At 37.6% G+C, this 26,650-nt stretch overlaps 1 long non-coding RNA gene across 1 annotated transcript in view; it reads left to right on the top strand.

Annotated features, from left to right (window-relative positions):
• Positions 1–26,650, top strand: part of LOC131833655 (uncharacterized) — a 56,652-nt gene that overhangs the window by 5,329 nt on the left and 24,673 nt on the right. The window contains exon 2 of the long non-coding RNA XR_009354563.1: positions 12,060–12,153. This is a non-coding gene — a long non-coding RNA (uncharacterized LOC131833655). The remainder of the gene's footprint in view (positions 1–12,059; positions 12,154–26,650) is intronic.

Below are 26,650 nucleotides of genomic sequence, written 5' to 3'. Positions count from 1 at the left end.
TGGCTTTTGTGAATTATAGTTATGGACATTGGTATACAAGTATCTGTTCTGCTTTCAGTTGTTTTGTGTACATATGCAGAAGTGTAACTGCTGGATTGTAAGATAATTCTATGTTTAACTTTTTGGGAACTACCAAATTGTTTTCGACAGCAGCTGCACTATTTTGGTTTTGACCACCAATGCATACAACTTCCAATTTCTCCACATCCTTGCCAATGTTTATTATTTGGGGGAGTTTTTTGTGGGGGTCTTTTGTTATTTCTTTGGATAACAGCCATCCTAATATGTATGAAGTGTTATCTTACTGCTGTTTTGATTTGCATTTCCCTAATGACGAGAGATGTAGAACATCCCTTCTTGTGCTTATTGGCCATTTGTATCTTCTTTCAAGAAATGTCTATTCAAGCCCTTTACCCATTTTTGAATTGTATTGTTCAGTTTTTTGGTTGCTGAATATTGTCATTTTAGCCCTTTTCTTATTTGATCTCTCTATAGCCTTTGCCCGAACTCTAACTAGAATGACCCCTCCCTCTGACTATATAACTTCACTCTTTCCTTTTCTATCCCTACTCTGATCTTTCCATACTGATATCCACACTAGCTCTTGTAGTGTGGATATCAACATTTATTTAGCACTTTGTATGTACCAGACACTTTGCTAAGTGTTTAACATATATTTTCTCCCTTTATGTTTAAAATCCTGCATCAGGTATGTGGGATTACTAGAAACGCTATTCTATAGATATGAAAACTGAGCTCAAAGAAATAAAGTACTTTGCTTAAGTTTACTAAGGTAATTAGTGACAGAGCTAGTTTTTAAATCCGAGAAACTGATTCCAGAATTTGTAGTCTTTTCCTATCCACTTTTTTTTAAGTTTTTTTTTTTTTTTTTTTTTTTTTTTTTTTTATCAGAGAGAGAGAGGGGGAGAGAGCGAGCACAGGCAGACAGAATGGCAGGCAGAGGCAGAGGGAGAAGCAGGCTCCCCGCTGAGCAAGGAGTCCAATGTGGGACTCGATCCCAGGACGCTGGGATCATGACCTGAGCCAAAGGCAGCTGCTTAACCAACTGAGCCACCCAGGCGTCCCCCTATCCACTTTTATTAAAGCATTAACTACTAAATTAAGCTGATACAACCCTGTATATGTAAGTTGTGTAATTGAATTGTGTGGTTGCAAGCCAATAGAAACACTTTGACAACTTAAAGTGGAAAGAAATTTGTGGTAAGGTTATGAAGTAATTTGCATAATTGGAAGGAAAGCTGGAGAATTTAGTTTAAGAAGAAAAACCTGGATAGATTGCAGCACTAGGGTTGTAAGAAGTAAGGGACAGTATTCTCAGGGCCCAGTAACTTAAATGAGTTGTTCCAGCAATGGGGTCAAGACTGAAATTCTAGAGAATGAGCATCATATTGGTCTGGTTGGGACATGCGCTAACCCAGGTTACATGGGTAGGGGAGACAAGAATAAAACATGGTGATTGGCAGTCTAAACCTGGATGTGCCCTGTGCCCAAAGGGGAAATGTTCACACCCCCAGAGCAAAATAAGAAACAATGATTAAGTGGATGCAAAATCACACATCTACTATACTCCTAATCTTTTACTTTCGCTGAGACCTCTCTCATAAGCTCCAAACCTAAATATCTGATGATGATATCTCTACTTAAAAGTTGTTAACACACACTGATAACTACTTGCTCCTCCCAGCTGGGTAGAAGCCTCCCTTATAAATAACTCTCTTGCTGCATTTCTCACTCTGGACCAAAAATATATGTCCATTTCTCTCTCTCTTTCTCTCTCTCTCTCTCCTTCATGAGACTATGAGCCCCTCCATTGTGTTATATTCTTCTTTCTACCCTTAGCACTAAGCATGGTGTCATTAATGTAGCCAATACTCAATAAATTTTTCCTGCCTGATAAATGAACCTATAGACTTGAGGGGAACTAGAGTATCAGACATTTATGTAGCAAAAGATCTTGAACAAAAGAGACCTTGAAGTTTTAGTTAAATGCAGGTACAATACATACCAGAAATATATTATAAGCTGTCAAAGAGTGAAGCTGATGTTAATTGTGTCAATAGAAATATTATATATATATATATATATATGGTGTGTGTGTGTATATATATATATACACATATATATATACACAGACAGCATCTGCAGCATTATTACTATTTCTTGTCACCACATTATATGATGGATATTGAAAAACTTGAAATGTGTGGAAACTGTATCACATGAAAAAAAAGTTAACTGAATAGGGAATATTTATAATGGAAAAAAGAGGAATTAAAAGATTTGATCACTATAATTATTCAGCAGGCCCATGAAAAACAGAAAATTAGACTTATTCTGTATAATGCAGATAGAATCAGGATGAAAATGTAGAAAAATAATCTGCAAATAGTTGATAATAAATGGAATAAGTGGAGAAAGACAACTATCATATGATCTCCCTGATATGAGGAAGTGGTGATGCAACATGGGGGCTTAAGTGGGTAGGAGAAGAATAAATGAAACAAGATGGGATTGGGAGGGAGACAAACCATAAGTGGAATAATCTGTTTTATAACATAATAATACTTCTATAACTGGAAATACTCAGACAAAAATTATGTTGACAAACCTTAACATATTGTTTACATAATAACTTTATTGCTTAGTACATTGACTAGATTAGATATCACAAACTCAAATATCCTTAGAAACAAGGCAGCAATTAGTCAGCACAAATGAAATAAGTTGAGTATCAGACAGAAGATGGTAGGGATTGACAGGGGATTAAATAACGTGCCTACCTGAATGTGTTTGAATTTATACATTTTTATAGCATGAAGAAGGTCAAATAGGAACATAAAGAATAGCATGGAGGACATTAGGAGAAGGAAGGGAAAAATGAAGGGGGGGAATAGGAGAGGAAGATGAACCATGAAACTATTGACTCTGAGAAACAAATGAGAGTTTTAGAGGGGAGGGGAATGAGGGATGAGTTGCCCTGGTGGTGGCTATTAAGGAGGGCATGGATTGCATGGAGCACTGGGTGTTATACACAAACAATGAATCTTGGAGCACTATATCAAAAACTAATGACGTACTGTATGGTGACTAACATAACATAATTTTTTAAAAATGTGAGAACTAAATTAGATACTTAAACTGTCAATTTGTACTCCACTAATTTTTTAAGATAAATAAATAAACTTAATACTTAATTTTTAAGATAATTTCCAACTTGAAGATTCAATATTTTTTTTAGGGGGATAGGTGAGCTTGGTGGGTATTAAGGAGGGCACATATTGCATGGAGCACTGGGTGTTGCAGATAACATACTTCTTAAACAGATTATTATTGATGTTTAGATATGCAAAAATTTGTGAGGTAGAGAATACCACTGAGAAATGTAGTGGTAAAAAGAGAAGCTATTAGGTTCACTATGGATTCTTTTTCTTTGTTTTAGTTTCAGATTTTTATTTAAATTCTAGTTAGTTAATACAGAGTGTAATACAGGTTTCAGGAGTAGAATATGTAGTGATTCATCACTTACATATAATATCCAGTGTTCATCACAAGTGCCCTCCTTAATACCCATCACCCACTTAGCCCATCCTCCACCCATCTCCCTTCCAGCAATCCTCAATTTGTTCTCTATAGTTAAGTCTCTTATGGTTTTCCTCCCTCTCTTTTTTTAAAATTCCTTTTAATCCCTTCCTCTATGTTCATCTGTTTTGTTTCTAAATTTTACATATGAATGGAATCATATGGTATTTGTCTTTTCTCTGACTTATTTTTCTTGGCATAAGACACTCTAGCTCCATCCACATCATTAAAATGTCATTAAAAATGTCAAGATATTCTTTTTGGATAACTGAGTAATATCCCTCTGTGTGTGTGTGTGTGTGTGTACACCCCGTCTTCTTTATCCATTCTTCATTCAATGGGCTCTTTCCATGATTTGGCTGCTACTGATAATGCTGCTATAAACACTGGGATGCATATATCCCTTCAAATCAGTATTTTTGTATCCTTTGGGTAAATACATAGTAGTGCAAATGCTGCATCACAAGGTAGTTCTATTTTTAACTTGTCAAGGAATCTCATACTGTTTTCCAGAGTGGTTGCACCAATTGGCATTCCCACCAATAGTATAAGAGTGTTCCCCTTTCTGTGCATCCTTGCCAAACTTGTTGTTTCCTGTGTTGTTGATTTTAGCCATTCTAACAGGTGTGAGGTGAGATTTCATCATTGGTTTCATTTGTATTTCCCTGATAATAAGTGATGTTGAGCATCTTTTCATGTAGCTGTTAACTGTATGTATGAGAATGAAGACACATCAGTCCAAAACCTATGGGATACAGCAAAGGTGGTCCAAAGGGGGAAATACAGCCATCCAAACCTCACTCAATAAAACTGAAAAATCCAGAATTCACCAGCTCTCTTTACACCTTAAAGAACTGGAGAATCAACAACAAATTAAGCCAACCCCACACACAAGAAGGGAAATAATCAAGATTAGAGCAGAGATCAATGAGATAGAAACTAGAGATACAGTAGAACACATCAATGAAACTAGAAGCTGGTTTTTTTAAAGAATCAATAAAATCAGTAAATTACTGGTCAAACAAATCCAAAAGAAAAGAGAGAGGACCCAAATTAGTAAAATTATGAATGAAAAGCGAGAGATCATGACTAACACTGAGGAAATAGAAACAATCATCAGAAATTATTATCAACAGTTATATGCTAATAAGTTAAGCAGCCTAGACAAAATCAATGCATTCCTGGAAACCAAGGTCAAAGAGATTGCCGTCTGTGTTCTCCTCTAAGATTTTGATGGTTTACTGTCTTGCATTTAGGTCTTACATCCATTTTGAATTTATTTTTCTGTATGATGTGAGAAGGTAGACCAGTTTCTTTCTTTTGGATGTTGCTGTTCAGTTTTCCCAACACCATTTGTTGAAGAAACTGTCTTTTTTTCCAATGGATGTTCTTTCCTGCTTTATCAAAGAATAGTTGACCTTAAAAGAGCACTATGGATTCTAATGAAATTGCTAAGAGTTTGATAGATGTAAGGATGCTGTGGTAGGCAGAAAAATGGTGAAATAAAATGTGAATATGTTACATTAGATAACAAAAATCTTGTTAGATAACAACTTTTCAGATGTGAATAACTTGCAGCTAATTAACTCAAGTGGCTGGACTTTGATTATCTTGGACTATCCAAGTGAGCCCAGTCTAATCACATGAGTTCTTAAAGGTGGAGAAACTTGTGGCTATGGTCAGCAAGAAGGGGATGTGACTTAACAATAATCAGAGAGAAGAAAGATCAGCAACATTGTTGGCTTCGAGAGGAGGCCACAAGCCAAGGAAGATAGGGATCCCTAGAAGCTGGGGAAGGCAAGTAAGAAGTTTCTCCCCTAAAACCTCCAGAAAATAATGCATCCCTTTCAAATCCTTGAGTTTAGATTTGTGAGATTCCTGTGGTACATCTGACGCACAGAAGTGCAAGATAAAAAAATTTTGTTGTTTTAAGCCTGTAAGTTTGTAGTAATTTATTATAGAACCAATAGAAAGCTAATATAGACGCTGGAAGTTAAAAGGATAACACATTTGAGAAAAGAGTCATTTACTGTATAAATGCTTGGCAAACAAGACTTTAGGTTACACTTAATACACTGTTTTTATGTGGTTTTTTGATAGTGGATACATACCCAAGACTGGCAATAGCATCTAGTTGTCTAGAAAAAAATTTAACGAAATGAGTATAAAGTATGACGTCTGCTTTGCTCCCCAAAACCATATTTTTACATAATAGTTTATAAAACAATATAATCAAAGGCTAAATTATGTATTATAGCAAAATAAATGTGATTACTTAACATATGAGGTTTTTCAAACTAAGCTAAATTTAAAATGTCCTGAATGGCTATAGATACAACTTTAAAAAGGACTAGAAATTCCTCTGTTTTATACATAAAATTTACTCCTGCTCTGGAAATGACACACTGTTTGTCAGACATGTCCAGCTTTTTGGCTTAGAAGCTATAGTCATCAAAATGATAGGAAGGTGAGAGTGAAGTTTAATAGGACTGGAGATGTCAGAGAAGTGTGTGGGTGTGTTATGTATATATGTAAAAGAACAGAACTTCAGTACAGATTAAAAATTAATCTTTTGGAAAAGGAAATACACCTCCTTGCCTGATTTTTTTTTAGGAAACAGTGAGCTTTAAATGACTATAAGTAGAAGATAGAGTTGACTTGAAAAAGAAATACCTAATACAGTTTAGTAAGTGAAAATAATAATGAATTATGTTTGTGAATTTGCAATAGATTATCTTTTTTATTTATGAAATAGTAGGTTCCCTAAGTTGTAAGTCTACAGAACTGAAATTTTGAAACAGCTTGTTTGGATTTTTGATTAGAAGAACAGTAAATTTCAGCAAAATGAAAACAGAAGGATATGAATTTGTATTGAGTTGTATTATATGTTGTATATGTATTATATGTTGTATATGAGTTGGTATTATATACTGTAGGTTTCCCAAAGAATTGCGGAAGTTGAATGAGGAAAACATTGAAGTTTCCCACATAAGACAAAAAAGAAGGAAAGTAGTCCAGAGCTATGTAAAGGACCACGCTGACAGAGTTGATGCTGCTCCAGAAAGAGCAGAGAATATATATTAAGGAAAACATAAGGACCCAAACTTTGGAAAGTAAATGGCATTTAGGACTCTTGTAATCTCTAAAAGTTAATTGTAGAGTACAGAGTTCAGTCAAATCGCGGTTGTTAAGATGGACAAAATAACAAAGGATGTTTTCATTCACTTTAAGCTGGAGACTGTGCAAGTACTTGAAATGATTTCAAAATGATCTTTATTTCTGTTTAATTCCAGAGTATTACAGATGAAAGCATGATAGACACTAATTTTTAGTGAGTATTTAACCAAGAACTATTTAACTTGGTTTTCCACTGCATCTCCAGTCCTCATATTTGTACTGTCTAGTAATGAAAAGTCAACCTTGGTAGTCAGCTGGATATCCCTGCATCAATAAATCTAACTTTTGTGGATTGCTGTTGATCTTCAACTTGTCCTTCTTTGGCTATAACTAGTACTCACCTAGGTCCCCATTACTGAGTTATTCTTCCTCTAAGACTATGGATGTGCCACCACTTGCACAGACTGCCCTCTGCTCTGTAGTTCATCTCAACAACCTTGATCTTGGTGAACCCTCTCCCCTAAAATTAGTTTTTAGAGATCATAGGACTTGTGAAAGAAAAACTTAAAGTAAATGAAAATGCCCCAGTTGACACTAAATGAAAAGGGTGTGGGTCAGATTCAGAAAATTTCCTTGAATTGATCTATACTTGTGCAGTCAGAAGCTTTTTCAAAAATGCCATCCTACTCAACATTCTAAAAGCATGATTTTTTTCATTTTTTTAATATAATTTTTTATTTTTTATAAACATATATTTTTATCCCCAGGGGTACAGGTCTGTGAATCAACAGGTTTACACACTTCACAGCACTCACCAAAGCACATACCCCCCCCAATGTCCATAATCCCACCCCCTTCTCCCAAACCCCCTCCCCCCAGCAACCCTCAGTTTGTTTTCTGAGATTAAGAGTTACTTATGGTTTGTCTCCCTCCCAATCCCATCTTCTTTCATTTATTCTTCTCGTACCCACTTAAGCCCCCATGTTGCATCACCACTTCCTCATATCAGGGAGATCATATGATAGTTGTCTTTCTCTGCTTGACTTATTTTGCTAAGCATGATACGCTCTAGTTCCATCCATGTTGTCGCAAATGGCAAGATTTCATTTCTTTTGATGGCTGCATAGTATTCCATTGTGTATATATACCACATCTTCTTGATCCATTCATCTGTTGATGGACATCTAGGTTCTTTCCATAGTTTGGTTATTGTGGACATTGCTGCTATAAACATTCAGGTACACGTGCCCCTTTGGATCACTACGTTTGTATCTTTAGGGTAAATACCCAATAGTGCAATTGCTGGGTCATAGGGCAGTTCTATTTTCAACATTTTGAGGAACCTCCATGCTGTTTTCCAGAGAGGTTGCACCAGCTTGCATTCCCACCAACAGTGTAGGAGGGTTCCCTTTTCTCCGCATCCTCGCCAGCATCTGTCATTTCCTGACTTGTTGATTTTAGCCATTCTGACTGGTGTGAGGTGATATCGCATTGTGGTTTTGATTTGTATTTCCCTGATGCCGAGTGATATGGAGCACTTTTTCATGTGTCTGTTGGCCATCTGGATGTCTTCTTTGCAGAAATGTCTGTTCATGTCCTCTGCCCATTTCTTGATTGGATTATTTGTTCTTTGGGTGTTGAGTTTGCTAAGTTCTTTATAGATTCAGGACACTAGTCCTTTATCTGATATGTCGTTTGCAAATATCTTCTCCCATTCTGTCAGTTGTCTTTTGATTTTGTTAACTGTTTCCTTTGCTGTGCAAAAGCTTTTCATCTTGATGAAATCCCAGTAGTTCATTTTTGCCCTTGCTTCCCTTGCCTTTGGCGTTGTTCCTAGGAAGATGTTGCTGCGGCAGAGGTCGAAGAGGTTGCTGCCCGTGTTCTCCTCAAGGATTTTGATGGATTCCTTTCGTACATTGAGGTCCTTCATCCATTTTGAGGCTATTTTTGTGTGTGGTGTAAGGAAATGGTCCAATTTCATTTTTCTCCATGTGGCTGTCCAATTTTCCCAGCACCATTTATTGAAGAGGCTGTCTTTTTTCCATTGGACATTCTTTCCTGCTTTGTCAAAGATTAGTTGACCATAGACTTGAGGGTCTATTTCTGGGCTCTCTATTCTGTTCCATTGATCTATGTGTCTGTTTTTGTGCCAGTACCATGCTGTCTTGATGATGACAGCTTTGTAATAGAGCCTGAAGTCCGGAATTGTGATGCCACCAACGTTGGCTTTCTTTTTCAATATCCCTTTGGCTATTCGAGGTCTTTTCTGGTTCCATATAAATTTTAGCATTATTTGTTCCATTTCTTTGAAAAAGGTGGATGGTACTTTGATAGGAATTGCATTAAATGTGTAGATTGCTTTAGGTAGCATAGACATTTTCACAATATTTATTCTTCCAATCCAGGAGCATGGAACATTTTTCCATTTCTTTGTGTCTTCCTCAATTTCTTTCATGAGTACTTTATAGTTTTCTGAGTATAGATTCTGTGTCTCTTTGGTTAGGTTTATTCCTAGGTATCTTATGGTTTTGGATGCAATTGTAAATGGGATTGACTCCTTAATATCTCTTTCTTCTGTCTTGCTGTTGGTGTAGAGAAATGCAACTGATTTCTGTGCATTGATTTTATATCCTGACACTTTACTAAATTCCTGTATAAGTTCTAGCAGTTTTGGAGTGGAGTCTTTTGGGTTTTCCACATAGAGTATCATATCATCTGCGAAGAGTGATAATTTGATTTCTTCTTTGCCAATTTGGATGCCTTTAATTTCCTTTTGTTGTCTGATTGCTGAGGCTAGGACCTCTAGTACGATGTTGAATAGCAGTGGTGATAATGGACATCCCTGCCGTGTTCCTGACCTTAGCGGAAAAGCTTTCAGTTTTTCTCCATTGAGAATGATATTTGCAGTGGGTTTTTCATAGATGGCTTTGATGATATTGAGGTATGTGCCCTCTATCCCTACACTTTGAAGAGTTTTGATCAGGAAGGGATGTTGTACTTTGTCAAATGCTTTTTCAGCATCTATTGAGAGTATCATATGGTTCTTGTTCTTTCTTTTATTGATGTGTTGTATCACATTGACTGATTTGCGGATGTTGAACCAACCTTGCAGCCCTGGAATAAATCCCACTTGGTCGTGGTGAATGATCTTTTTAATGTACTGTTGAATCCTATTGGCTAGTATTTTGTTGAGTATTTTCGCATCTGTGTTCATCAAGGATATCGGTCTATAGCTCTCTTTTTTGGTGGGATCCTTGTCTGGTTTTGGGATCAAGGTGATGCTGGCTTCATAAAATGAGTTTGGAAGTTTTCCTTCCATTTCTATTTTTTGGAACAGTTTCAGGAGAATAGGAATTAGTTCTTCTTTAAATGTTTGGTAGAATTCCCCCGGGAAGCCATCTGGCCCTGGGCTTTTGTTTGTTTGGAGATTTTTAATGACTGTTTCAATCTCCTTACTGGTTATGGGTCTGTTCAGGCTTTCTATTTCTTCCTGGTTCAGTTGTGGTAGTTTATATGTTTCTAGGAATGCATTCATTTCTTCCAGATTGTCAAATTTATTGCCGTAGAGTTGCTCATAGTACGTTCTTATAATAGTTTGTATTTCTTTGGTGTTAGCTGTGATCTCTCCTCTTTCATTCATGATTTTATTTATTTGGGTCCTTTCTCTTTTCTTTTTGATAAGTCGGGCCAAAGATAGTCTCTTCAATAAATGGTGCTGGGAAAATTGGACAGCCACATGGAGAAAAATGAAATTGGACCATTTCCTTACACCACACACAAAAATAGCCTCAAAATGGATGAAGGACCTCAATGTGCGAAAGGAATCCATCAAAATCCTTGAGGAGAACACAGGCAGCAACCTCTTCGACCTCTGCCGCAGCAACATCTTCCTAGGAACAACGCCAAAGGCAAGGGAAGCAAGGGCAAAAATGAACTACTGGGATTTCATCAAGATGAAAAGCTTTTGCACAGCAAAGGAAACAGTTAACAAAATCAAAAGACAACTGACAGAATGGGAGAAGATATTTGCAAACGACATATCAGATAAAGGACTAGTGTCCTGAATCTATAAAGAACTTAGCAAACTCAACACCCAAAGAACAAATAATCCAATCAAGAAATGGGCAGAGGACATGAACAGACATTTCTGCAAAGAAGACATCCAGATGGCCAACAGACACATGAAAAAGTGCTCCATATCACTCGGCATCAGGGAAATACAAATCAAAACCACAATGCGATATCACCTCACACCAGTCAGAATGGCTAAAATCAACAAGTCAGGAAATGACAGATGCTGGCGAGGATGCGGAGAAAAGGGAACCCTCCTACACTGTTGGTGGGAATGCAAGCTGGTGCAACCTCTCTGGAAAACAGCATGGAGGTTCCTCAAAATGTTGAAAATAGAACTGCCCTATGACCCAGCAATTGCACTACTGGGTATTTACCCTAAAGATACAAACGTAGTGATCCAAAGGGGCACATGTACCCGAATGTTTATAGCAGCAATGTCCACAATAGCCAAACTATGGAAAGAACCTAGATGTCCATCAACAGATGAATGGATCAAGAAGATGTGGTATATATACACAATGGAATACTATGCAGCCATCAAAAGAAATGAAATCTTGCCATTTGCGACAACATGGATGGAACTAGAGCTTATCATGCTTAGCAAAATAAGTCAAGCAGCGAAAGACAACTATCATATGATCTCCCTGATATGAGGAAGTGGTGATGCAACATGGGGGCTTAAGTGGGTACGAGAAGAATAAATGAAAGAAGATGGGATTGGGAGGGAGACAAACCATAAGTAACTCTTAATCTCAGAAAACAAACTGAGGGTTGCTGGGGGGAGGGGGTTTGGGAGAAGGGGGTGGGATTATGGACATTGGGGAGGGTATGTGCTTTGGTGAGTGCTGTGAAGTGTGTAAACCTGTTGATTCACAGACCTGTACCCCTGGGGATAAAAATATATGTTTATAAAAAATAAAAAATTATATTAAAAAAAAAGTGAATGGTAAGGAATGGGAACCAAACAATGCAGACTGAAATACTCAGAAAGGAAATAGTAAGATAAACTAATGAATAGCACAAGACATTAGTAGGGGTTTGTGTTGGTGGTCGTCGGTATTATTATTATTTGCTTTTGCCTTTTGTTTTTTAAGTATAAAGGATATTGGAAACCTTGTATAGGTTGTGGAGAAAAGACACTTAAAGGATGATAAAAAACAGATATAAGTAAGGATAGGGTGAGAGAAAAGATGACTTACAAAACAAATAAATGTTCTTGATGAAGTCCCAAAAGTTCATTTTCACTTTTGTTTCCTTTGCCTTTGGAGACATATCTTGAAAGAAGTTGCTCTTGCCGATGTTGAAGAGGTTGCTGCCTATGTTCTCCTCTAGGATTCTGACGAATTCCTATCTCACACTGAGGTATTTCATCCATTTTGAGTTTATCTTTTTTTTTTTCTTACAGCTTTTCCTTGTTGATATGTATTTAAGAAAAATTTCTTTTTTTTAAGAGATTTATTTATTTATTTATTTATTATTTTTTTTTTTAGCATTTTTTTCATTTATTTTTTTTCAGCATAATAGTATCATTGTTTTTTCACCACACCCAGTGCTCCATGCTATCTGTGCCCTCTATACTACCCACCACCTGGTACCCCAACCTCCCACACCCCCGCCACTTCAAACCCCTCAGATTGTTTTTCAGAGTCCATAGTCTCTCATGATTCACCTCCCCTTCCAATTTACCCCAACCCCTTTCTCTCTAACTCCCCATTTCCTCCATGCTATTTGTTATGCTCCACAAATAAGTGAAACCATATGATATTTGACTCTCTCTGCTTGACTTATTTCACTCAGCATAATCTCTTCCAGTCCCGTCCATGTTGCTACAAAAGTTGGGTATTCGTCCTTTCTGATGGAGGCATAATACTCCACAGTGTATATGGACCACATCTTCCTTATCCATTCATCCATTGAAGGGCATCTTGGTTCTTTCCACAGTTTGGCGACCATGGCCATTGCTGCTATAAACATTGGGGTACAGATGGCCCTTCTTTTCACTACATCTGTATCTTTAGGGTAAATACCCAGGAGTGCAATGGCACGGTCATAGGGAAGTTCTATTTTTAGTTTCTTGAGGAATCTCCACACTGTTCTCCAAAGAGGCTGCACCAACTTGCATTCCCACCAACAGTGGAAGAGGGTTCCCCTTTCTCCACATCCTCTCCAACACATGTTGTTTCCTGTCTTGCTAATTTGGGCCATTCTAACTGGTGTAAGGTGATATCTCAATGTAGTTTTAAATTGACTCTCCCTGATGGCTAGTGATGATGAACATTTTTTCATGCGTCTGATAGCCATTTGTATGGCTTCATTGGAGAAGTGTCTGTTCATATTTTCTGCTAATTTTTTGATATGATTGTCTGCTTTGTGTGTGTTGAGTTTGAGGAGTTCATTATAGATCCTGGATATCAACCTTTTGTCTGTACTGTCATTTTCAAATATCTTCTCCCATTCTGTGGGTTGCCTCTTTGTTTTGTTGACTGTTTCCTTTGCTGTGAAGAAGTATTCAATTTTGATGAAGTCCCAAAAATTCATTTTCGCTTTTGTTTCCTTTGCCTTTGGAGACATATCTAGAAAGAAGTTGCTGTGGCTGATATCGAAGAGATTACTGCCTATGTTCTCCTCTAGGGTTCTGATGGATTCCTGTCTCACATTGAGGTCTTTTATCCATTTTGAGTTTATCTTTGTGTACGGTGTAAGAGAATGGTCAAGTTTCATTCTTCTACATATAGATGCCCATTTTTCCCAGCACCATTTATTGAAGAGACTGTCTTTTTTCCACTGTATATTTTTTCCTCTTTTGTCGAAGATTATTTGACCATAGACTTGAGGGTCCATATCTGGGCTCTCTACTCTGTTCCACTGGTCTATGTGTCTGTTTTCATGCCAGTACCATGCTGTCCTCGTGATCACAGCTTTGTAGTAAAGCTTGAAATCAGGTAACGTGATGCCCCCAGTTTTGTTTTTCTTTTTCAACATTTCCTTAGTGATTCGGGGTCTCATCTGATTCCATACAAATTTTAGGATTATTTGCTCCAGCTCTTTGAAGAATACTGGTGGAATTTTGATTGGAATAGCATTAAAAGTATAGATTTCTCCAGGCAGTATAGACATTTTAACAATGTTTATTCTTCCGATCCAAGAGCATGGAATGGTCTTCCATCTTTTTGTGTCTTCTTCAATTTCTTTCATGAGTGTTCTGTAGTTCCTTGAGTACAGATCCTTTACCTCTTTGGTTAGGTTTATTCCCAGGTATCTTATAGTTCTTGGTGCTACAGTAAATGGAATCGATTCTCTGATTTCCCTTTCTGTATTTTCATTGTTAGTGTATAAGAAAGCCACTGATTTCTGTACATTGACTTTGTATCCTGCCACGTTGCTGAATTGCTGTGAGTTCTAGTAGTTTGGGGGTGGAATCTTTTGGGTTTTCCATATAAAAATCATCTCATCTGCAAAGAGAGAGAGTTTGACTTCTTCATTACCAATTTGGATACCTTTTATTTCCCTTTGTTGTCTGATTGCTATTGCTAGGACTTCTAATACTATGTTGAACAAGAGTGGTGAGAGTGGGCATCCTTGTCGTGTTCCTGATCTCAACGGGAAGGCTGCAAGCTTTTTCCCATTGAGGATGATATTTGCTGTGGGTCTTTCATAGATAGATTTGATGAAGTTCAGGAATGTTCCCTCTATCCCTATACTTTGAAGCGTTTTAATCAGGAACGCATGCTGGATTTTGTCAAATACTTTTTCTGCATCAATTGAGAGGACCATGTGGTTCTTCTCTCTTCTCTTATTCATTTGTTCTATCACATTCATTGATTTGCGAATGTTGAACCATCCTTGTAACCCAGGGATGAATCCCACCTGGTCATGGTGGATAATCTTTTTAATGTGCTGTTGGATCCTGTTTGCTAGGATCTTGTTGAGAATCTTAGCATCCATATTCATCAGTGATATTGGTCTGACATTCTCCTTTTTGGTAGGGTCTTTGCCTGGTTTGGGGATCATGGTAATGCTGGCTTCATAGAAAGAGTCAGGAAGTTTTCCTTCAGCTTCAGTTTTTTGAAACAGCTTCAGGAGAATAGGTATTATTTCTTCTTTGAAAGTTTGGTAGAATTCTCCAGGGAATCCATCAGGTCCTGGGCTCTTGTTTTGGGGGAGGTTTTTGATCACCGCTTCAATCTCGTTACTAGATATTGGTCTATTCAGGTTGTCAATTTCTTCCTGATTCAATTTTGGGAGTTTATAGTTTTCCAGGAATGCATCCATTTCATCTAGGTTGCTTAGCTTATTGGCATATAACTGTTGATAATAACTTCTGATGATTGTTTCTACTTCCTTGGTGTTCGTTGTGATCTCTGCCTTTTCATTCATAATTTTATGTATTTGAGATTTCTTTCTTTTCTTTTGGATTAGTGTCGCCAGTGCTTTATCGATCTTATTGATTCTTTCAAAAAAACAGCTTCTAGTTTCATTGATACGTTCTACTGTATCTCTGGTTTCTACCTCATCGATTTCAGCTCTAATCTTGATTATTTCCCTTTGTATGTGTGGACTTGGTTTGATTTGTTGTTGATTCTCCAGTTCTTTAAGGTGTAGAGACAGCTGGTGTGTTCTGGATTTTTCAATTTTTTTGAGGGAGGTTTGGATGGCTATGTATTTCCCCCTTAGGACCGCCTTTGCTGTATCCTATAGGTTTTGGATCGAAGTGTCTTCATTGCCATTGGTTTCCATGAATTGTTTCAGTTCTTCCTTGATCTCCTGGTTGATCCAAGCATTCTTAAGCAAGGTGGTCTTTAGCTTCCAGGTGTTTGAGTTCCTTCAGAACTTTTCCTTGTGATTGAGCTCCAGTTTCAAAGCATTGTGATCTGAGAATGTGCAGGGAATAATCTCAGTCTTTTGGTATCGTTTGAGTCCTGATTTGTGACCCAGTATGTGGTCTATTCTGGAGAAAGTTCCATGTGCACTTGAGAAGGATGACTATTCTGTTATTTTAGGGTGGAATGTTCTGTATATATCTATGAGGTCCATCTGGTCCAATGTGTCATTCAATGCTCTTGTTTCTTTATTGATTTTCTACTTCAATGATCTGTCTATTTTTGAGAGAGGCGTGTTAAGATCTCCAACCATTAGTGTATTCATATCAATATGAGTCTTTATCTTGATTAATAGTTTTCTTATGTAATTGGCTGCTCTCATATTGGGGGCATAGTTATTTACAATTATTAAATCATCTTGGTGGATAGTCCCTTTAAAAATGATGTAGTTTCCTTCTGGATCTCTGACTACAGTCTTTAGTTTAAAATCTAATTTGTCTAATATGAGAATCGCTACCCCAGCCATTTTTTGAGGCCCATTGGCATGAAAGATGCTTCTCCATCCCTTCACTTTCAGTCTGGGAGTATCTTTAGGTTCAAAAGGGGTCTCTTGTAGACAACATATGGATGGGTCCTGTTGTTTTATCCAGTCTGCAACCCTGTGACATTTTATGGGCGCATTTAGGCCATTCACATTGAGGGTGATTATTGATAGATCCGTTTTTATTGACATCGTATTACCTTTGAAGTCTTTCTGTAGATTGTCTCTATCTTTCTGTTCAATGCTATCCTTGGGCTTTTTCCTCCTTTAAAGAAGACCCCTTAATATTTCCTGCAGTATCAGCTTAAAAGACTGCATAGTCTTTTAAGCCTTGCCGGTCCTGGAAACTCTTTATCTCTCCTTCCATTTTGAATGTCAGTCTTGCTGGATAAAGTATTCTTGGCTGCATGTTCTTCTCATTCAGTACCCTGAATATATCTTGCCAGCCCTTTCTGGCTTGCCAGGTCTCTGTGGACAGGTCTGACGTTATTCTGATGGGCTTTCCTCTGTATGTAAGGATCTTCTTTGTCCTAGCTGCTTTCAAGAGGTTCTGCCTACAATTACTTCATTCTTACTATTAGGTGTCTCGAGGACTTTTGAGAATCTGTAATCTTGGGGGGAAACCTTTCGGCCTCTAGTACATAAATGCTGGTTCCATTCACAAGATTTGGAAAATTTTCATGAAGAACTTGTTCCACTATATCTTCTAGACTTCTTTCTTTCTCCTCCCCTTCAGGGATCCTGACGTTGGAAGGTTTCATGGCATCATTTATTTCCCTGATTCTGTTTTCGTAGCTTCTAAGTGTTTGTTCCAGGCTTCCTCCTGACCCTTTCTCTCTATGTGTTTGTCCTCCAGATCACTAATTCTATCTTCTGTCTCAGTTACTCTAGCCTTGAGAGAATTTAGATTAGATTGGAACTCATTGAGAGCATTGTGAAGCTCATCCCTGGTAGCTCTTCCCTAATATTGAAAACATGATCTCTGGTCATTTTCAGTTCAGCCCTAGTCAATTCCGTTTGGTCACCTATGGCTTTCTCCAACCTAGCTATTGCTTGGATAATTGTTAGCCTGAATTCTCTTTCCAACATATTGTCTATGTTGATATCCATTAGCTCTGTTGCAGAAGGTCCATCCTCTGTATTTTTCTTCTGTTGGCCATTCCTCCTCCTAGTCATTTTGGTGAGAGATGGCTGAACGGGTGTAGCTGGGTGTATCGATTGTGGTGCAGTCAAGGTGCACCCTGGAATGCTTCTGAGCAATCAGGGTTCCCTACCCAAATGAGAGGAAAACCAAAAGGAAAAGAAAAAAAAGAGAGAGGGAGAGAGACAGGAAAGAAAGGTGAGATAAAAAAGAAGGTTTAGCCCAAATGGGCCCCAAGGAAAGATTTATGAAGTATCTAAACAGACACAGACAAACAAAAAGACTGTTAAAAGTATATGACAAGAGAAAAAAAATAGATATATATATATATGCAAATAAAGGAAGAACCTCGTCAAAAAGAACCCTGAGTGTAAGATTTATATATTATCAGGACAAACACAAAAACACAGAAATACTGGTGGAAGAAAAAGATGGGAGAGTGGTTGTAAATTCTCAGTGTGGGTGAGGAAGGTTGTTTTGATTCTTCCTGGATGTATCTTGATATCTTTGTTAAAGGACTCAACTTTCCTAAGATAAAGGGGGATTAGGAATTGGTTTACCTATAGGGGTGGCATTGATTGGGGAAAGGGGATTACCTTGAAGTTTAACTCTATATGAATATTAGAAAATAAAAATTTAAAAAAGGAATAAACTAAACTAAACTAAAATTTAAAAAAAAAGAAATTTAAAAAATAGAAATGCAAAAGGAAAACACAGGTGTATGTATCAAAAAGTTCAGGTTAGAAGGTTATTATGGAATTTGATGTACTAGACATCTTACTGTGACGGTAAATAGGTTAAAAATTATCTATATAATAATAAAAAATTAACTATATTAAAAAAATGAGCAGGAATAGCGGGATCGAATTAATAATAAAAATTGTCCTGTGAAGTAGTGGTGGTTGTTCTCTTGTCGTCTCTCTTTTTTTTTTTTTCCCCCCTTTCCCGGTTGGTTTTCTGGGGGAGGGGCCTGCCACGTGGGTTTTCAATCCCCCTGAGTTCTCTCAGCTAAGTCCTCCCACCCCCCTCAAGGGGGTGGGCTCTGAGGAAACTGTCTTTTTCAGGCTTTTGTTCTCTGGAGGTTTTTATATTTGTTCACTTTTGTTTTTCTCTCTCGCCTTGACCACTTTTGATAGGTTTTGTAGGTTTAGAGGAAAGCAAACTGCGCCCTGACCTCCCTTTCAGAGAGAAGCCTCTGTCTGGCTGCAGAGCCCATATAAATCCCCCCTTGGTCGCTGGCAGAGCAGGTTCCCAGTCGCGGTCCCTGGGGACTCAGGATTTTTTGCTTGTACCCAAAACCACAGCAGCAGCGGCTGTCTGGGCAGCTCCAGACTGCCAGAGAATTTCCAGGCCTCGATCACACACTGAGATTTTCCCGCTGGCCTGGGCTGGGAGTGGCTGGTCTTTCCAGTCCAAGAGCACCTGGCTGGCATTTGTGTGCACCTCTCTCAGGGGAGGGCGCGAGGCATTACTCGGACTCTGATGGCACATCAGGGCACTCACGTGGGGACTGCCAAAAGGCTGTGCTTCTTTTGGCTGGCGAGGCTCCCAGCCCCCTCACGGGAGCTGGGGGCCACGCACTTTCAGGCGCGCTGGTGGTTCAGGGACCGAGACCTGGTTTCTCTGCCACACTCTCTCTGGCTCTGCGCCAGGGGTGGCTGTCCTAGGTCTGGGTACTTAAGCCCCGACCCTAACACCCCGATTCCTGCAATTCTCTCCCTCCTCCTGTGATCCTTTGCTCTTTTTGAGTGCTTTCTACCAGATTCCCAAGTTAATGCTGGTTCCCAGGCGCAGGGCACTCTCGTATTGGGATATTACTTTCCAACAGGTCGCCTCTGGTGTCTCCCTCCCCCTTTTGTTTATCTTCCAATATCAGTCTGACTTTCCCACTCCACTTTACCTGCCCACTGGCATCTTCTGCTCCAGTAGAGATACAGACGTGTATAATTCTGATCTCGGGCTGATTTCGTGGGTGATTGGAGATCTTTGGAAGGTAATCAGCTCACCTTAGGGTGCAGGTTGAACGGGCGCCTCCTCCTACTTCCCCGCCATCTTGTCTCCCCTTGAGTTTATCTTTATGTATGATGTAAGCAAATGGTCGAGTTTCATTCTTCTGTATATAGCTGTCCATTTTTCCCAGCACCATTTGTGGGAAAGACTGTCTTTTTTCCATTGATTGATTAGTTTTCCTGCTTTCTCAAAAATTAGTTGCCATAGATTTGAGGGTCCATATCTGGGCTCTCTATTCTGTTCCCTTGATCTATGTGTCTGTTTTTGTGCCAATACTATGCTGTCTTGGTGATCATAGCTTTGTGATATAGTTTGAAATGAGGCAATGTGATGCCCCCAGGTTAGTTTTTCTTTTTCAACATTTCCTTAACAATTCAGGGTCTCTTCTGGTTCCATACAAATTTTAGGATTGTTTGTTCCAGCTCTTTGAAAAATGCCGGTGGAATTTTGATTGGGATGGCATTGAAAGTATAGATTGCTCTAGGAAGTACAAACATTTTAACAATGTTTATTCTTCTGATCTATGGAGCATGGACTGGCCTTCCATCTTTTCGTGTCTTCTTTAGTTTCTTTCATGAGTGTTCTGTAGTTCACAGATCTGAGTACAGATCTGAGTACAGATCCTTTACCTCTTTGGTTAGGTTTATTCCCAGATATCTTATGGTTCTTGGTACTATAGTAAATGGAGCACTGGGTGTGGTGCATAAACAATGAATTCTGGAACACTGAAAATAAATTTAAAAAGAAAAGAAAATTTTTTTAAAAATTACAACAAAAAGAAATAAAATAAATTAGAATTCACTCTATTGAATTATTCATAGAATTCACTTCATTGAATATGCTTGCAATGAAAAAAAAAAAAAAAAACAACCTCTCTGTCTTGAAAAAAAAAAGTGCTTTTTTCCTGAGGCCAAAAAAAAAAGAAAGAAAACAAGCTGAGGGTTACTGGAGGGGAGGTGGATGGGGGGATGGGGTAATTGGTTGAGGAGCATAAAGGAGGGCATGCGATGTGATGAGCACTGGGAGTGATACCCAGCTGATGAATTTTGGGGCACTACATTTAAGCTAATAATGTACTGTATGTGGGCTAACTGAATTTGAACAAAAAAACACAATCCAAGGTTCTATGTTTTCTTGTTTTCCCAAATAAATAAATAAATATCCAAAGAAGATCAGAAAACATGAGATAGAGCAAGTCATCAGAAAGGAAAAGTGATACTTATTCTAAACAAAGAAAGGAGACATTTTTATGTTAAAAAAAAATCAACATATCTTTGGAACATAAATCTTGAGCTAGATACAGAGAAATCCTGAGATGGAGAATTATATAATTATGTTGGCCTTGACTTCCCATGAAAGAAGGGAATGAGAAATTATACAGAGTTGAGGTTTGATGATTAAGAAGAGTAGGAATGATTAAGAAGCACTATCTTGGAAATACATTTAAGATTTATAATACAGAGTTATTAACCCTGAGGGCCATAGGTGATGACAAAGGACTTTGTGAATTGTAGGAGGTTCAATCAATGTGTTTTGTGACTTCCTCCATGAAACAGCTCAGGGATTTGTTAGACAGGTACATGCAAAGGTCACAGAATGAGGGGCCTCAGATCATTAAGGAGAGAAAGCCAATTGGTAATAAGAAGAGCTAGAATTTCTCAAAAATTAACTTTAATAATTACTTGCTTAGCAATGATCTCTCCCAGTGAAGTGTAAGCCCCATATAGGCAGGGTACAGTGCCAATTCAGAGTCAGCCCTCAAAATATAGTTGCTGAAGCACAGAAAAGAGACAAGAGGAGAGGGAGAGGAGAAGGGAGGAGAAAATAAGGAAGAGTATTAGGACTTTTAGACCTTTTGTTTAGAATGAATGGTCATGTTGTTCTTCATGTTATTTCAAAGAATGTTCCCTTTGTCAAGAGGAACACCCACTATACATTCAGAGCACAAAATAATGTGCTGAGAACTATTTTACATTCTTTCACTTACTTTAGAAGAAGAAGCTAAAAGCATGTTGAGTGTATATTAGCTAGAGAAAAGTCATATAAGGCAGTCAATAAGATGCCCATTAAGTTTTCATTCCTAAGAGAAAGTGAACTCCCTTTCTGACAGCAATATCAGATTAATCAAGAAGTCTGTTAGTGAAAATAACAAGAAAAATGGCACAATTTACTATTACTCAGGACATGTTCAAAAATAAGCCTATCTCACCAGATCTTTGAGTAATATCAGTTATCTACTATTGCAGTCTCAAATACTTGATAAAATGTGTCCCTGCCTCTCAAATATGTTTTCAGATAATTCTTCAGAGAAAAGTGGTGTTAGTTACTCAGATGATAACCACCTGCATAAGGGGACAGTTCAGTGAGTAATTTTTTACAAATACTTTTTAGCCAAGTTTGTAACTATAAAAAAATTTAAAAGTAGTCACATCCATAATTAAAGACTTATGCAGGCCAGAAGGTGTCTTAGTAATAGAAAAGGAGTGTGGAAGTAGCTATGATCATACGATCAGTAACATCATGGGAGGACTTCAGGTTTTCCCTGGGTCCCTGCATTTCTCAAGGTTGAAATCTTCCAAAATTTTCTGAGGGACATGTTATTTCTTTTGACTCATCTTCTAGTCCTAGAATCTCCCAGGAAGGACCTATGGAATATACCACTTTAATGGGTAGGTCTAGCCATCTAGTCCATAATTGATGCTAACAGTTGCAAGAGAAATAATGCAGATGATTAATAGTGACTTAGAAAAATCAACAGGTGCAATTCTACTCCAGTTCCTGAATTAAGAAATATAGAAACATCCTTGGCATACCCCATCAACTTGTCCCTCACCACATGACACTTTTGTCCATTCTGGCCATTCTGACTTAAAACTAGATGCCCTGGCCAGCACTTTAATCACAGTTGAACCTAGGCTATGGTAACAAAAGGCTGACCCCTAAGTGCCTCCTATGCTACTTTAGTAACAACTCAGCACACCCAACAGAGATCCCCATCCTAAGATCTTTCTATGTGACCACTTCAATATTTATTCTGATGCCTTCTTAGGGTTCTAGCTTCCCTGAGAGGACTGTAGTCCTGCCTTTATCTTTCCAACATTCCTTTCTCAGGGAGTAAAGATCTGACCCTCAATACCACCCAAGTGTTTGTGTTATTTATTACCTACCTGGATCACCAGAATTTAGCACAATGTCTGGCACATAGCAGCTACCTTGTAAATATCTGTTGAACAGAATTGAAACATGACCTGCTCTTGGTTTCCTAGGTCCAATGCCAATCATTTGTTTGAAGTGTGCCTGGGGACTATCACTTCCTACCTGCCCTCTGTGCTGTTTCTTGCTTGGCCAACTGCAGCTCTGCTGCCAGTCAGGCTGCCATTGAGTGTGGAAGGCCTAATGTCAGGTTTTAAACATCTGGTTGCCACATCCTACTTTAGGTAATAGTCAGGCCTAGCCAATAATTTCCAAAATTTGACAAGGGCAATCTACTCCCAGGTCCAGTGCCTCTTACAGATACTTTCCCATTAACAAAGAACCTATTTTGAACTTGATTCCCTAAGTCAAGTCAAATTTTATGTGATGCTCCTCAGATGACTAAGCCTTTAGGTATTTTCCTGTATTATGTATAGACTTAGTTCTTCTGGTATGGTATATAATTCTCACATGCAATGCATATGACAATGCATGTAACTAATATTTTAGTATTGACCCACATTCTGTCCTCTTCTAAAAGTTATCTAGTTAAAATGTACTAGGCTATTCCAGGACATTCTGAAATTTTATCAAGTAGACACAAGTCTTTCTTGGCAAGAGAAACTGTAGTCAACCTCCAGAAAAGGATGTTTAGAGAAAATATTCAATTACTGATCCTTGTGTAAAGTAAAAATTTAAGCAAGAAAATATGTGATAACAGTAGCTGCTCATCTACAGAATGGCATATGTGTCAAAATGCTTGTTATTTCACAATGTAAGAAATTTAAGATGTAATTATTATCAGATGTTTATACATGCATAGGACTTTAGTTTAAACTCATGCTTTCATCTTCTCTGTCAAGAAGAGCAGTCGTCAGCTTTAAAAGGTCAGAAAAAACAATAAGAGAGAACTAAAACCAAGATAAATGTAGAGATGATAAGTGTATAATTGTAAAAGAACTTAAGTCTCATGGTCTGGACAAAAATGTATATGGATATTTCAGGGGAAGGGAAGTAAGACGGGGAGATGTAAACAAATTCTCTGAATTAAATCTATGAGGAGCCAGGAAAAACAGAAGATGAGCCACTGTGGTTCACATTTCCAAAGAGGAGAGACAGATTTTACAAAACACAAACCAAAAGATTTGATAAGTGTTTTGGGCAAAATTCTTGACTGAATTACTAAAAACTGGGTTTGTAATACATGAAAATAAAACAGGGATAATGAAGAATAAATCATCCCAGATTAATTGTTGGTAGAGTTACTAAATTCGCAAGAAAGAATGATATAAACGTGGCATATCGTAATTGCAGCAAGATGTTAGACAATGTCTTTTATAAAACTTTTCTTGTGTTCAAAACAAAGAACTATAAACTGGATTACAGAAATTAGTTAGCTTTAAAATGGGGTTGAAAAACTGCAGTTAAAAAAAAAATCAGTGTCAACATAAAGGAAATTCCAAGAGGGTCTCTTGTATCTCATTCAGTGCTTTTAGCAGTGGTTTGAATAAGAATTCTCAGCAACTCTCAGAGTACCTATGCTGGGACAGATAGCAATTACCCACATGACAGAAACAGGGCATGAAAGAGCTCATTTGGCTTCAGTATCGAACCAAATCAAACAAAAATGAAACTTAGACAAAAGAAATAACTTTTCACATGGATTTGAAGGGCCAGAACATTATTATGAAAGAAGGTATTGAGAGAGATGGAGTAGGAAATAAAAAGCAGAGAGCTTTGGTAAAAGGACAGTGTATTAAGCATCCTAGGACAGCCATAACAAAGTATCAAAAACCAGGTGACTTGAAACAGAAATGTGTTGGTCTCACAGTTCTGGAAGCCAGAGGTTGAAATCAAGGTATCAGCAGAACCAAGTTCTGATGTCTCTAAGGGAGAAATCTTTCTTGCTTCTTCTAGCTTCCTGCCAAAAATCCTTGGCATTCCTTGGCTTGTCCATGTATCATCGTAATCACATGACAATCTTCTTCCTGCATCTTCACATCATCTTCCTTCTGTGTGTGTATGTCTCTTTGTCCTAACTTTCCCTTTTCATAAGGACAGCAGTCACATTAGATTAGGGCCTGCCCTAATGACCTCATTTTATTTAATTATCTCTGTAAAACCCTGATTCCAAACAAGGTCACATTCTGAGATATTGGGAGTAGGACTTCAATATATCTTTTATAGGGGGACACAATTCAACCCATAACAAGCCACTCAGTATGAATGAATAGCAATGTGGTTAACATGGAAAGCATGACTGCAAAGATCAGGAAGAAAGGAAGTTCTGCCTCCCTGGTCAGGGCTCACCTACAGAACTGAGATCGATTCTGGGCCCTTTAACAAAGTGATCAGGATGATGAGGATACTTAAAACCAAATTTTTGGACCATGTTTTAGAGGAAATGGGAATGTCTAGCCTGAGGAAGAACAGGCACAGGGGGAAATGAAAGCTGCTTTCAAATACATGATCAGCTGGCTGAAAGTAGAACTAGAGTTGTTTTTTATGGCTCTGAATTCAGAATTATATTACTAAGAGAGATTGATTCAACTGGATGAAAAGAAAATTCTAAAAGGTAGTGTGTCCAGAGGCAGTTAGAATTTTATAGAAATACTGGATTCTCTATCTTTGGATGTCTTCAAGAAAACCTTGAACACAGAGGGAGGGTTGTTTAAAGGGAATGATAACATTGGAAATTAGCTTGGATCATGAGTCTTCTGACTTTGATATTCAAGTAGTCTAAGAAAGAAGTTATTCTTTTAACTAAAAAATATTAACACCCAGTCACACATAATATCTTCTAAGGAAATGGAATATATAACCAAAGTTTAGGATTATCTTCTATTAAAAAATGTGAAGGAAAGAAAAAGGAAAGGGATCATATATTTTAATAGTATAAATAAAAAATAGATGGTGTAAGTAAATGAAATAAGATCAGTAAGAATATAAAAAAACCACAGAATCAAATAAGGGAAGCAGAAACCTTATCCAAGTCACAAGAATTTTAAAATAAAAGCATCATTTCAGTTTTTATAGAAGTAATGTAAAAGATGAAATATAGAACAAGAAACAGAAAATTCAATAAGGACTAACATTTTCTACCCCAATACCCAGGAGCATAGAGAAAACAGGTAGAATAGATACTCTGATGAAGTGAATTGATTTCTCTAAAGAGGTTGGGAGGGAGGAAGAGATCAGTGAAAATGAGCTAATAGAAGGAGGTCATGTGGGTAATGGTAATGGTACCAAGTTTGGAAATAAGTCTGAAGACCAGCTGATCTTGGCTTAGCCACCAACCATTGCACACAGTCATAAAAAAACACTTCTCTCCTCCTCAGTTTGCTCTGTTATTAAAAAACAAACAAAGAAGAATCAGACGATGTTTTAACAATTCCATCCAGCTGTAAGTTGTGACTCTGATGACTATCCACAGGTAGGGAGTGAGGAAATACTTTAATACAATAAAGACTTAAGAACATACAACTTTAAAACACTGAAAGCAAGAAACAGCAAATGTATCTGTGTAAAGGACTGGAATCCTTTACAGGATTGAAACAATAATAATGATTATTGCAAAGGACTGCAAAGGATTGAAACAATAATAATGATACTGTAAATGGGGATGTGCCAATAAGCCAAACATCTACATACAGAGACTCTTTGAGTTTCAAGGAAAATAAAAGGGAAGTCATTAAATAGTTAACGTCATAACTATTACACTTAAGTGTTAGCTTTGCACTACCAGTGAACTTATGAGTACCTTGTATATAAGTGACAAATATTTCTGTAAACTCACTCATTCCTAGTACATTGCTTTGTAAGATCCAAGATGTAATATACCCACAAACTGGAGACTATGTGTTTGGCTTCCAAGTCTAATAATGTCAATTTCTAGGGAGCATAATTTATAATTAAGTTCTCAGTTACTTTTTTTACAATAGCAATTTTGTAAAAATTCTTCACATTTGATATGAATTTAATGGTTACTATAACCCTTGGTTTTTAAATCTAAAGAAAGACATGAATCAACTAATATTCATTCATTCATTCATTTATATTATGTTCAGTTAGCGAACATATAGTACATCATTAGTTTATGATGTAATCTTCAATCACAGCATGTACCCTCCTTAATACCCATCTCCCAGCTACCTC

This window comes from Mustela lutreola, chromosome 6 (assembly GCF_030435805.1).
Source record: "Mustela lutreola isolate mMusLut2 chromosome 6, mMusLut2.pri, whole genome shotgun sequence".
NCBI lineage: Eukaryota > Metazoa > Chordata > Mammalia > Carnivora > Mustelidae > Mustela > Mustela lutreola.
This window is presented reverse-complemented; position numbering and strand designations above follow the sequence as displayed.